This window comes from Rhinatrema bivittatum, chromosome 1 (genome assembly GCF_901001135.1).
Source record: "Rhinatrema bivittatum chromosome 1, aRhiBiv1.1, whole genome shotgun sequence".
NCBI lineage: Eukaryota > Metazoa > Chordata > Amphibia > Gymnophiona > Rhinatrematidae > Rhinatrema > Rhinatrema bivittatum.
Window position 1 is genome coordinate 162,333,219 of NC_042615.1, and position 11,979 is coordinate 162,345,197.

Consider the following 11,979-nt stretch of genomic DNA (forward strand, 5'->3'; position numbering starts at 1 on the left):
CGGGGCGCCATATGCCAGGCGCTCAGTCAGTTGGAGACAGCGAGGTAAGAGCAGGGCTTGCTTTCCCTCCCTCCCTCCCTATAAGAGATGTTGTACAAGGATATGATGAATGTTTTGGAAACGTTGTCGCAGTGGAGGCGGAAGCCTGAGCCCTAAGTTATATTGAATGATAAAAGCAATTTGGGGGGGGGGGGGGGGGTGTGTGTGTGAGAATCTCGTGTAGTTTGGGGCTGCTACACGGGATGGCCAAAGAGCAAGGGGGGGCCGATGCTCTGGCCGCATACTTACTCTCGCTGGAGCCGAGGCGGGGTAAGTGGAGGAGGGGGGGGGGGGAGAACGACGACACAGCTTACCATTGGGATGAGGTGGTAAGTGGAGGATTAAGAAGAAGGGGAGGTGGAATGGGGGGGGGGGGGGGGGTTGGTTTTGGATTATTGTTAATTTAAGGGCTCAGGGCAAGTTATTTGGAATAAACTGCGGCCTGTTTAAGCCATTACCTGCGTGGTATCTTTTGTACAGGGGGTGGGGGAGGTACGAGTGAGTGAAGTCTTGCATACCTATGTTAGTGCTGACTGAGTAGTTTCCATGGAATTTTGCTTTGTAGATGGCACTTAAAAAAAAATAAATCAGTAAAAAACAAAGAAGCCACCCAAAACCCAAATTCTGAGAGCGTCACTCCATTATCTATCATTACTATAGTGGTGGTGATTTTTTTTTTTCTTTTTTAAGTAAGCCATGTGTTCACTGTGATAGTTCTGAAAGTAATACAGCTGAAAAGATGACCTGGGCTTAAGACAGCATGCAAGCAGTTCTGCTCTTTTGGTCAAATGTCTCCTGTGCACTCTGCTGGAGTCCTCAGGCTCTCAACACACTCCACTATCAGTCATTATTTAAACCATTTTTTATTCCTCCAGTCTGTAGAAATAAAGGTCAACAAAAAAAAAATCTATAAGATACCACCTTTAAAAAAAAAAAAAAGATGATACCTTTTTACTGGACTACGGTTATACATTCCTGGACTAGCCTTCAGGAGCTATATTCACATCAAGTCAAAACAGAATGAGCATTTGGATGGAGATGTACAATTCTCAAAAGAGGACCAGAAATGTATTAAGTTAGTCCAATAAAAAAGGTATTTATTACTTAATGTATATATTTTGTGGACCTTTATTTATGTTCATTTAACTTGAATGACATGGAAACTACACTATTTAATTATGGAGTAGAAAACCACCCTTATTTTCACCTATGGATCCCATAAACATGAACTAATGCATTATCATATGAATAATTATTACTAATAGTAACTCCTAAAGTCCATGTACAAATCTGAACTTATATAATAGCAGGGAATCCCAATCAGTTGATTTTCCTTCAGATAGGGAGACAGCTTCAATACAAGCCGGCATTGCTTCTCTAACCAAATTGGTCTTCCCTCTAGATTAGGTCCCAGAGCAAAAATAGTGCCAGTGTGAAGAATTGGCACCACTGTTTACAAGTTTCAAATTTAAGGTAATCCAACCGCTTTCAGTAGTGAAAAAAAAACCCAAAAACATGTATACCATTTACATGGAAGAAAGTCGGACTAAATGGGAGCAAGGGCAGCATCAGGATTCACATCCTGCCCTGCGGCGACATCCGCTGATCTCCACATGCAAATATTTCCATTATTCCGTCCAAGAAAGGGAGGGGGAAGGGCGAAGGGCTCCAGACACCAGTCCGGTATTAAAACACTATTTCTCTACTTCGTCTTTCTGCCGGGCTGCACCCATTTATTGAGGCTGCTTTATCTGTTGATTCATTTCACTCGAATAAACTGATTTTTCAAATGGTTTTAAAGAAAGTGAACCTCCGAACGAAACCACCAAAAATTTTTTCGCTGCCCCCTGGTATAAGCTGAGCTGCTCCCTTTATTCTCCCAAAACATTCAACGAAATAAAATGAGCCAGCTCGGAGGGGGTTTCCGAAAAGTGAACTTAGTAACAGCTCCCGCTACAGCCATAGCCGTGCAAGGGATGAGCGGCAGCAGCTCTGGCAGGGAAAAGTACAAGAGAGAGAGAGAGAGAGAGAGAGAGACTGGATTTCTGCCTCCAGTAGTTTTTGCTCTTATTGCTTTCTTCTGGAAAGAAGTTTGCTAACGTGAGATAATATAATTTGCACTTCGGACGTCTTTCCTTACCGCTCTGCATGCAGCTCAGCTGTTTCCTGGTCTCGTGGAGTCGCTCACCCCCCGCCCAGCACCGCCACGTAGACAGCGGGAGCGAGGGGGCGGCCCGGGCTCGTGCTCGCCATTACCTCATGCCCGAGTCCAGCCTTTCACTGCTGCATGCAGCAGGGCTCTGGAAGCTTGGGTTTTCCTTAGCTCGGATAGATTTGCCATGTTAACTTTTTTTTTTTTTTCTTAAAGTATAAACCTCTCACCTTGGATGGGGAAAATAACTTCCCCTCTCAGCTGTGTGATTAGAGAGGAAGGACACATGTCTGCGTCCACACAACTAAAGGTTCTCCCGGGGATGGGCAGGAGAAGCAGGAGCACAGAATAGAACAACAAGTAAGAACATAAAGCCCACAATAGGTGGCTATTGCAAGTAATGCATATACAATTAGTGCAATACGTATTTGCATAGCACATTAGGATTCTTAGACTGTATAGCAAACACAGACAAATAACATAAAGAAAAAGGAAATTTATTAACATTGCAAAATGAGGCAAATTAGGTTGCAAGATATAAAGAAAAATCACTAGGACCTAGTTCTGTTAACTCGCAAAATACTTCCAAATGCAATTCTGGCTAGAATAATAGCATGAGTTCTCAGTTAATTTCTTTTGAGGAGCTATTCCACTGTGTGACTGATGGTGCCGTGCAGATGCTTGATGTCCTGTGCTCAGCTCAGATGCAGGGTCTAGCCTTCATAGGCTAGACCCTGCAACTATATTTATATCTCTATAGGAGGATAAGCTGATAGCTCGAGGTGAGGTGGTGGTGGTTTAGGGCCTGATTCTCATGCAGAGTGAGATGTTAATATGGGCACCCGTGACTACCCACTCGCCCCCCTCCATCACCCCTCAATAAAGACCCGCAGACATTATTTGGGTGAAAATAGGCCGCAGCTTTTATTAACATAGAGGCCCGAGCAGTCATTTGATACAATATAATATAACACGGTTTCAGCATCCAGCCCCCTTTATCATCCGCCGCTGCCCGGCAGGATAGTCCGTACCAGCCGTCCGGCTCGAAGATCCGGCCTCACACCCTAGTGTCTGACTCCCGCCACCTGCCTGCAAGGAGCCGAACCCGGGTGGGCTCCCGCCGCCAACTTGCAAGGAGCCGGGCCCCAAAGTCTCCCGCCGCCTTGCCAGCAAGGAGCCCCCATCGCTGACAGCAGCCCCCCGCTGTCAACCTCCGTCCATTACCAGCTGAAACCCCCATTGGTCTAACTATAACACAACATTATGGCTCGGGCCAACCGCCATAGACACGGGCAACCTATGCCCGTGCCCCCCCCAAAGATGCGGCCCCCGCTAACGCGGGAATAGTTCCTCCAGGACCTCCTGAATTGAATTCAGGAATAGGTCCATCCCCAAAAAGGAGAGGTGAACCCCATCCTTCCCGAACAAACCCGTGGTCTGCCCCCAAGACCAGTCGTGCTTGATATGCCGGCCACCCAATCGGGCCAACCATGCCCCAATCTGTTGGTTGGCCTTCGACCGGCTCCTGCGCCAGATGACCCGCTCGCCCTCCGCTGGCCGGACAATGATGTCCGACCAACACAACACCGTGGTCGGCAATAGGATAGATACAGTCATGAAGTCCTTACGGACTATACTAATGAAATGCTTTCCCGGCATTGTACCCCAATCATTGCCCCCCAAGTGGACCACTAGGGCCCGTGGCAGCCCCAACCGCTCACGTTCCCTGCGGACGCACGGGATCAATTCGTCCCAGCCCATGCCCCGCCGCCCCAACCAGTACACTCGCACCCCCCCTGCAAGTCAAGTCCAGGTTTGGCCCGTAAGGTCGTCCGCAGGCGTGTCTGTAGGCCCAGTGCACATATGAATGCCCCACGATCCATACGGACTTCCCTTCGGCCGCCGCACCTGCAAGGAAACAAGCGTTAGTCTTTCACCAGGAACCCCCAGGCCCCGGGCGAATATACCCCCGGAACGCCTGCGACCGCCACCTCCCGATCCTCTGAATGACCCCCTCCGCCAGCCCGGCATCCGCTGCCGCAGTCGCCGCCCCGATCCGGAAGGAATGAGTCCCAAAATCCCTCGCATCCAATCCCACCGCCACCAAAGCCCGTCGCAAGATCATCCCGAATTGGTAGCGAGTAAGCGGCCGCTGATCCCTGTGAACCAGGAATGCTGATGGGGAACACGGTCGCTCCAGGCAGTACCGGACCGCGTTGGCCACCGGGCAAGACCGCAACCCTGGGACCGCTGTAAGTGCCACTACCAACCCCCTGCCCAACTGATCCGTCTTCGACCGCGGGATCCATATCATCACGGACCTACCGGTGACCACCACGTGACACGCCAGCAACCCCGGACTGTCCGCACTCCTAACCGAACGCGCCACCAATTCGCCAACCCGAAAGGCGCCAAAAAAAGCAAACACGAACGCCACTCGGAACAGCGATGTTTCATACGCCGACGAACACAACTCCGCCAACACATCCCACAGCCGCAACAAAACATCATGCGTGATCGGTAAGCGCCGGTCCCTAGGCCGCCCCGCCATGCGCAGCCATCCTGCGAGCATACGCCGCACCACGAAACGGCCCGAGTGGAAACCCCACCCGTGGGCCCGCATAAAAAATGAGAAGCCCGCCAATTGCCTCCCCACCGCCGCCCTAGAGCGGCCCTCACCCTTAGCCCACACCACGTACGACGCCAATGCCGCGTCCGATACTGGGCCCCCCAACCACCCTCGCTCGGCAAAAAACGCCACCACTGTCCTGGCGCCCCCAATGTAACCTGACCAAGTAGATGGGGCTAGCGAGGCCCGCAGCAAGTTCCATGCTTCAGGGCACCGAACTTCCATAGGGAAGGCGGTACAGGAGCTCCACACAGGTCCGCCTCCAGCACCAGTTCTCGAAACAACTCCCACTTGAAACGAGAAAGGGAGTCAGCCACACTATTGTCAACCCCCGGCACGTGCCGGGCCCAAATAGTTACATTCATCAGCATACAACGTAAGATGAGTTCCCGCAACAATTCCGAGACCAGCAAGCACCGAGCCGCCCTTTTGTTAATGACCTCCACGACTCCCTGATTATCGCACCAGAACACCACCCGCGTGCCCCTCAACCGCTCCCCCCAGACATGCAGAGCCACCACGATCGGAAACAGTTCCAAGAACGTGATATTACTGGTGACCCCCGCCGTCACCCAGTCCTCCGGCCACCGCGCAGCACACCAGGCCCCCTGCAAATACGCCCCGAAACCCACCGACCCCGCCGCGTCCGTCCACAACTCTAAGTCGTGATTGGCCAGGGGGCTCGATTGCCATAGGGCTTCCCCGTTGAAGTCCTGCAGAAACATGTCCCAGAGCCGCAAATCTGCACGCATCGGCGCAGTGATCCGTATCCAATGGTGCCGTCTACGAACCCCCGCCATCGCGTGGGACAAGCGGCGTAGGAACGCTCGTCCCATCGGGACCACCCGGCACGCAAAGTTGAGGCTCCCGACTAAGGATTGTAATTCCACCAGGGTCAACTTGGGCCGCAAACGTGCTGCCGCCACCGCACTGCGCAGCCTCTCCACCTTGTCCCGGGGCAACCGCGACATCATATCCACCGAATCCAGCTCTATCCCCAGGAAGACCAGTTTGGTACGCGGCCCCTCCGTCTTCTCAGCGGACAATGGAACCCCGAACTCCGCCGCCACCTCCTGGAAACAACCCAGACTCTGCTGGCACGCTCCGGACGACGCTCGGCCCACGAAAAGGAAATCGTCCAGATAGTGCACAATATCCGCAGATCCCGACCGCTGCGCCACCACCCAGTGCAGGAAGGTGCTGAACGCTTCAAAATACGCGCACGCGATCGAGCAGCCCATGGGCATACACTTATCGTAATAGAACTCCTCCTCGAAACGGAAACCTAACAGTGGAAAGCTGTCCGGATGCACCGGCAACAGCCGAAATGCTGCCTCCACGTCCGCCTTGGCCATCAACGCCCCACGGCCACATCGCCGCACCACCTGCACCGCTGAGTCGAACGACGCGTACCTCACCGCGCACAAGTCCCGGGGGATCCCGTCATTCACCGACTGCCCCTCCGGATACGACAGATTGTGAATAAGACGAAATTTCCCCGCCTCCTTCTTCAGGATCACCGCCAGCGGGGAAAGCACTAAATTCGGAAACGGGGGAACCGCGAACGGGCCCGCAATCCGGCCCAACGCAACCTCCCCCCGCAATTTGTCCCACACCACCGTTACGAGGCGCTGCACTGAAGGGCAATTATCCCCCCCCCCCCCCACGACACCCCCCCGCCTGACACGGTATTCGGAAACCCTCCGTAAACCCCCCCAACAACAGCTCCGACACCTGCCCCTCCGGATACCCCTGCAGCCAGGGCCGCATGGCCGACACTCGTACCGGCGTAGCGGCTAGGCTCGGCCCCCTATTTGCCAGGGGCTTTGGCCGCCGGGGCAGCTCCCGCGCCCTCCGCCTGCCGCTTCCCACATCGCACAGCGGGGTGATTTGCGCTACAGATGGAGCAGGCGTGGCGAAACTTGCAGTCGGGGAAAATGCAGGTGTTGCGATTATACCGCCAACAGACGTCACTGCGCCCCGCCCCCGCTTTAACCGCACCTCCCGCGGGTGTCCCGCCTCGAAAGGGCCGCGGCCCCCCCCCTGTCGCCCCCAAGCCCGGCGCCCCCAGTCCGGCCGACCCCGTCGACACCTTGGCAGCCATTTGAGTTAACCATAGCCCCACATCCTGGGAACCCCAGGACATGAACCGGTTTTCCTCCATGCGGTTGCGGAAACGCTCGTCGTAGTTTAACCACGACCAACCCTCGTACGTCCTACTTGCCGCCAATATCGCGTCCGCATAAGCCAATAAAGGCCCATACTGTGACGGGTCCCTGTGCCCCACTACGCTAGCCAGACGCAGGAACGCACGTATCCAATTATGGATCGTGCGTGCCACCTTCTGTGGGGCGCCCCCCACCCCCTCGCTTTTCTTGCGCCGCTTCTTCCCCTTTCGCCGCCCCCTGCACCCCTCGAGCAGCTGGAAGATGTCAATAAACTGGCGGCGCCGAATCCGCCGCCGCAGTGACCGCGGCACCTCCTCCCAAAGTTCCATCAGGGCCACCAGCGCCGGGGACCCCTGAGCCGCCGACCCCTTAACCGGCGCCGCCGTCGCCGCCCCCGCCGATTCAGAAGAGGAAGACGAAGAGGACGAGGAGGAAGTAGACGACGAGGAGTCCGATGAACTCCCCCTGTCTCGTTTCCGCCGCCTCCGGCTTTTTCTCCTCCCGCCTCGCTTTTCTTTGGCCCCCCCCGCCGTCGCGTCTGCCTCCCGCACCCCGTCGGCACCCCGGGCGGACTCCGACACCCCGCCAACCCCTACCACCCCGGGACCAGGCCCCGCCGCCCCAGCCGACACCCCCGCTACCGGTCGCGGGAAGACGAGCAACTCACCTGCCGCCATCAGATCACCCCGCACCGCCTCAGGCCTCGGCGTCCAGGCCGTCCGGCCCGACCGACCAGTCCCCGGCTCCACATTCCGCCACGCCTCTTGCCTGGACGAGCCCGCCTCCTCAAGGTCCTCCGCCGTCGCCGCCTCCTGCAACGACATCACAGCAAGCGACGGAGAAGGCACCCAGCCCGCCCCGTCAGTCCCGACCGCCGCCGGCGCCCCCCGGCTCTCCCCCGTCCCGCGCCGAGAGGCCCAACCCCCACTGGATCCCCCCAAGCCCCCCAGGCTGCCTCCCCATGTACCTCCGGCCACCCCAGGCCCCCCCAGTCCCCGTCGCCAACCCCCCTCCTACTCGGACCACTCCCCCCTCCGCCACCGCCCACTGGGCCCCCCTGCTGGCCTACCGTCTGCCCCCCCGTCCCCGGCCAACGGCTAACAAAGCTGGAATCCCGGAGTCCGGCGCCACGCCCCTCACCACCCGACTGCCCCGGGACCCCCTCCCCCGACCAACCCCCGCCCCCTGCCCACTGGCGGCTCCCCCCGCCGGCCGCCCCCGGCTAGCAGGTAGCCCGGACCCATCCACCCTTTCCAGGCCCCCCTGCCTCGGTCCCCGACTCCGCGGCACGCCGCGCCCCACAGCCCCCCCCACCTCAACCCCCACTGCCACACGCGGCCTGCTCTCCCCCTCACGCCGCCCTTCCCCCACCCTGCTGCCACGCTCTCGGGCCCGCACCGCCACCGGCGACGCCAGGGATCTCATCCGCCCCGCCCCCTTTCCCCGCCCCCGCCCGCGCATGGACTTCGACCCTCGTCCTCGCCCCAGCCACTCGGGCTCCTCCACACACAGCGGCTCCAGGCCTTCCCGGCCCGCAGCCCCGCTGCCCCCATGCTCCCCCAGACTCCCCCCGAGCCCGCCCTGAGACCCCGAGACCCCCGCCGACGCAGCCTCCCAACTCACCCCGGCCATCACCGCCAGTCCCCGGCGATAGACCGCCAGGCTGCTCCTGTCCACCTCCGATTCCACGCTATCTTCCGCCTCCAGGCCCGGCAACCACGCCGCCTCCTCGGACTCCGCGCCGCTCGGGTCCTCCGCCTCACGCTCCCGGTCCGCCATTCGCGCCCCCCGTACCGCCGACACCACCGGACACACGAACCGCCGCACCACCCGTCCGCCGCCGCTGCCGACCCCAACCGAGAGCACTAGGGATAACGAACGAGGAAAACCCTTCCTCCCAACGCTCCGCCGACGTGCGAATCCCTAGCCTGTGCTCGCGCCCTGCCTGCCCCCACGTGATCCCCCCCCCTTACGCGCCGCCCCGGGCCTCTCGTTGCTATCGCAACGCGCCCTAGGCAGCCAATCCCTCGGCCCCCTCTGGCGTCCTTCCTCCTCCCCCACTCCTTCACCGCGCGCTGACCTCCTAGCCTACACGCCCCGGCTCCCCCCCCTCCCTTCCCTGGCTCGCGGTGGGCCCGGGGCCCACATTACCTTGCTCAGCCGGACACTGGGTCCGTCCGAGCTTCCAACAAACACAACAGCACAGTAGACCTCGGTAAAGACTGAGGAAAATCTCACAAAGATGAGATTTCTACTATGTTATCTCGCCCTAGCTTGATGGTACCCTGATATAGAGTCCATCAATCTAGGTCGAGATAACATACCAACAGTAGAAATCTCATCTTTGTGAGACTTTCCTCAGTCCAAATGACCTCAAATCTTCAACGAGGTGTATTGTGCTATTCGTACTGTGAAGGCCTCCCCAGAGGCTCTTTCTCTCTCTCTTATGTTCTTACTCAACTCCATTCCAGTTCTCTCCCCTCTCTCTCCCTAAGCCCAGAAATGGCCAAAATGCAATTCACAATATTTATGACAAATTGCATTACAGCCATTTCGCAGGCTTTTGGGGTATAAAATGGTGGCGCAAACACTGACCCGTGTCAGACGCTGTATACACAAGAGCACAGACATCATTGTTGTGTATGTCGGTCTCAGACGGCTTCATCCCACTTGCCTCACCTCAATATTCGCTTTCTCCACCAGCCTCGGGAAGATGGCGACCGCCGCGTCTGCTTGCCGCTTTCTCTGGCGTTCCCAGAGCGGTTATGGCAAGGCATTCCACCATGATTCACCTGAGGGCCTCCTAGGGTGCGCACGTGCACACACCTCACATCTTTATTCCAGCGTTGGCGTGAACCTCGGGGGCGTCCCCCTCAAGTGACGTCAAATCATCCGGGTATTTAGGTTGCCCATTCGCTGACTGACTTTGAGTTAGCAAGGATTTGATTCATCTGGTCTAAGCTGCTCTGCTGCTTCTGGAAGCTCTCTCCACCCTCCGGGGTTCTACTAACTTGGGTACCCGCTCCTCGGGGGTCCTGTGCTTCTTTCCAGGTGCCTATCTGGTATCCAGGTACTCGCTCCTTGAGGGCCTGAGTTGTCTACCTTGGTGCCTGCTACCTTTTCTTCTATCTGCTGGCAACTCTACCATAACAGCTACAAGAGTTGTGAGTAAACTAACATCTACCAGTCTGTCTCACCTACAGCTCCTCATTGAAGACCTGCATCAGAGCTCCCTACACCACCATTGTGGGACGGGTCTCCTCTGCCGAGGACCCAAGATTGTTGCTGCAGGAATCTGCTCACTACTGCCACCTCTGGTGGACTCTACAAGCTGTATAATAAAATACCATTTCTGTGTTTGTGCATCTGAGTCTAGCCTGGTACTGCAGTTTCCCATGAGGCTCCTCCCTGTGGGAGTGGTCATCACTGCAGCACCTAAGAATCTACCAAACACCTCACATAACAATCATATATCAAAAAGCACTGATCAACAACGCAAAAATTGAGGTGAGCAATTTTTTTGTATTCTTTCCATAAATAGTTAAGAGCCTAAATAAGTTGGACTATTCACACGTGGTTTTAAAATAAAAAGAAATAAGCAAAAAATGAATTATTTCTATGTAGGAGCTGAACTGACTATATGCACATTCATGATGAACAAGTGAGGATTTAAGAAGGTGGCTGTTTCCCCTGAAGAAGGAGTATTCTCCAAAGCGCTGCTGTGTCGGGCGTTTAGACGGTGTTAAGTGGGTGAAGCAACACAATAAATTTGGATATACTCCATCAGAACAGGCATATAGTTCTTAAACTACAACGGACCCAAGCACAGTTTGATTCATGCATAGCTTCAGCTACAAGCACCAGATAAGTGCATTTAATGCTATAAATTTAATTACAAACAAAAACAAAAACCAAAGGAATAAAAAAATATCTGTTTTCAAGTGACTGATGATTATACCCTCAAGCACACAGAAGCTTGCACTCATGGGTTATCAGATAAAATACAACTCAACCCAGTGCTTTATGATGGTTGCTTGAACACAGTTCTTCTGTTTAGTCCACCCAAATTATTTCAAGTACAAAATTGTTCTGTATTTTTTTCAGTCTCCCAGTTATGCAGGGTCCTCTTGCAATTTCTCACAATCTTCTTGTGATTTAAGAAATTTGAATAATTTTGAGTCATTGGCAGATTTGATCACCTTACTCGTTGTTGCCATTGCCAGGTCATTTATATTAAAAAGCAGTGGTCCCAGAACAGATCCCTAGGGCACTCCACTATTCACCTTTCTCCACTGAGAAAATTTACTATTTAGCCCTACTCTCTGTTCTCTATCTTTTAATCAGTTCCCAATCCCCAATAGGACACTGTTCCCTATCCTATGACTTTTTAATTTCTTAAGAAGTATCTCATGAGGGACTTTGTCAGATGCTTTCTGGAAATCCAAATACACTATAACAATTGGCTCACCATTATCCATAGGCTTATTTATACCCTCAAAAAATGTAGCAGACTGGTGAGTAAGACTTCCCCTGGCTAAATCCAAGTTGGCTTTGTCCCATTAAACTACGCCTATCTATAAGTTCAGCAATTTTGTTCTTTATGATAGTTTCTACCATTTTGTCTGAGACAGACATCAAACTTGATGGTCTTTAGTTTTCTGGATCACCCCTTGATCCCTTTTTAAAGACTGGTTTACATTGGTAATCCTCCAGTCTTCAGGTACCATAGATTATTTTAATGATCGTTTACAAATTACTAATAACAGGTCTGAAATTTCATTATCTAGTTCTTTCAGCACTCTTAGATGTATACCATCTGGTCCAGGTGATTTGCTACTCTTTAGTTTATCAGTTTGCCCTATTACATATTCTAGAGACACTGAGGTTTGTTTCAGTTCTGCTGAATCATCATCTTTGAATATCACTTCTGCCATGACTATCTACTTCTTTTACCCATTGATCATCTGATAGTCCAACTGACTCCTTTGCAG

The 11,979-nt window shown here is 54.3% G+C and overlaps 1 protein-coding gene across 1 annotated transcript in view; it reads right to left on the minus strand.

The window, feature by feature from the left end:
- The window catches only part of FAM114A1 (family with sequence similarity 114 member A1), a 124,283-nt gene extending 122,035 nt beyond the window's left edge, over positions 1–2,248 (minus strand). The window contains exon 1 of the mRNA XM_029589400.1: positions 2,180–2,248. The gene's annotated coding sequence lies outside the window, so the exon portion shown is untranslated. The remainder of the gene's footprint in view (positions 1–2,179) is intronic.
- Between the last annotated feature and the right edge of the window lie 9,731 nt (positions 2,249–11,979).